The sequence below is a fragment of the Vigna radiata genome, chromosome 2 (genome assembly GCF_000741045.1).
Source record: "Vigna radiata var. radiata cultivar VC1973A chromosome 2, Vradiata_ver6, whole genome shotgun sequence".
In the NCBI taxonomy this organism is placed as follows: Eukaryota; Viridiplantae; Streptophyta; class Magnoliopsida; order Fabales; family Fabaceae; genus Vigna; species Vigna radiata.
Genome location: NC_028352.1, coordinates 12662035 through 12664351, shown reverse-complemented (window position 1 = coordinate 12664351; position 2317 = coordinate 12662035).

The following is a 2317-nucleotide window of genomic DNA, read 5'->3' as shown; positions in this document are numbered from 1 at the left end:
AGGCGTTGTAGGGTGCTAATACCTTCCCTACACGTAACCGACTCCCGAACCCAATTTTTGGTTTTCATAGATTAAGCCTTATCCGTTTTATGGTTTTTTCCATAGTTTTCCAGAATAAACTATGGTGGCGACTCCAAAACTTTTTTTAACCATTTTATCTTTTTGGATCGTCGTCCCGTCACGACTTTTTGGTTGCTACACATTTTATTCTATTTTATTTGATTATATTTTATTTGATTTTATTTTATTTCATTTGATTTGATTTGATTTAATTTGATTTGATTTAATTTGATTTGATTTGATTTTATTTTATTTTACTTTATTTTATTTTATTTTATTTTATTTTATATTTTTTATATATATTTTATTTTATTTTATTTTATTTTTGGGTTATGCCTTGCTTCTGATGGTAGTAACGATTAACATCTACTGAGGGATGCTAAAAATTTTAAATCCATTGATGGATTCTAGGAAGGCACACCTACTAATGGGTGTTGGAAGGAAGTGCACTTACTGACAAGTGCAAAACAGGTTTGGGTCAGGCTCGTGACGTTAAACAAGCGCTACTAGGAGGCAACCTAGATTTCTTCTTACACTTTTGCATTTTAAATTCCTAGAATAGGTTGAATTTTAATTTCAATGTGTACTCTTGGCTTTTATACTTGTTCTGAAAATGTTTGACTGACTTATGTGCATGATGGATCTATTTGATGATTATTTGATGTGGATGAGAATTGAGTTGCAATGCATGTTTATATTCTGTGAAATAGATGTGTGATGAATTATGATTGTGGTTTTGATGCTAAGCAGGATGCATGATTGAATTTTGTGTGAGGAAGCATGTGTGTGAGATTTTGAGCTCCAGAGTTTTTATTTTTGTATGCATTGTTCACAGGAAAACATGAATGATATTGCCTTAATCTTGATGATTGATTGACTTACTTGTAAATGCCAGATGATCAAGGCCATTTTTGAGAACCCTTCTCTAGCAAAATTTTCACCCAAGATGCTTGAAATATTATACCCTTTTTGAACCTTAGCCTTAAACAGGTTGTGAACCCTTGTCTTGAAATTCTTTACCTTGAGTTGGGATGAGCTTAATTGTATGTGAGGAAAAGGTTCAAGTTTGGGGTTATATGAGGGAAAATTGAAAAGCAAATGAAAGGCATTGAGCTCAAATGTTGTGAAAAGAAGAAAATTCATGGGAAAAAGAAAAGAAAAGAAGAAATGCATGAAGATGAGCTCAATGAAAAAGAAAAGAAAAGGGAAGAAGTTGGGAATAAGTGAGATTGGTGAGAAAAGAGAGTTGTGCTTAATTGTTAAATATTATTTTAGCTCTCTTAACTCAAGGACTTTGTATTCTGGAAAAACAAATTTTTCTTGTTAGCCCAACCTCATTACAAGCCTTGAAAAAGTCCTTTTGATGGCATTTGCATGTAACGATGTTGATTGTTTGAGATGAATAGCAATTTTGTTTCATGTGACTTGTGAACAATAGAGAGTTGGAGTGTCACCTTAAACACTTGAGTGATTGAGTGAAACACTTGCTTGGTATGAATTATTAATTTTCATGAGTGCATTTTTGCTTAGTGGACTAGTCATTCATAATGTATAACATTTGTTGTACAATCTCTGGATTGAAAGCATGCATACACCTTATTTTGATTGCACTGAAGATATTGAATTGAGTAGTGTTGTCATGAACTTTGGGATTGTTGAACCATTGGATGGAAAAGGATAAAGCCAAGTTTTGTTTTGTGTTTTGTTTTGTTTTGTTTGCTTGAGGATAAACAAAGTTCTAAGTTTGGGGTGTTGATGAAGGTTGAAAAACAGTTATTTTCATATGTCATTTTAGACCTAATTACACCCTTTACTAGTTGGAATGAGCTCAGAATCAAGAAAAACTCAATAAATGAGTTTGTAGAGAGTCGAAAGTTGTTTTTAGCGATATTATGCTTGTTTTCCTTTGTTTTGTAGCTATTTTGAGGAAATGAAGAATGGAGCTGAAGATAAAGGTCGTAGACTTAAGAAAAGAGAAGAAAATTGAAGATTTGAAGAGTCGACGTACCGCCCGGCGACTAATTACACCGCTGGGCGGTCCAGGGTGAGGAGTAGGCACGAGCGTTGGCGTTGGGTGGTGCTGAGGGAAACCGCCAAGCGCTGGCGATTGCTGCCGGGCGGTTTGCAGGATAATGGGAAACCACCGGGCGGCACACTTAAACTGTCGGGCGGTGGTCCGTTGGGCCTGGGCCTGTTTTCTGCTGCGCTCCTCACCTATAAATACCCCTACTGCGAGTTCAGAGTCATTCTTTTGACA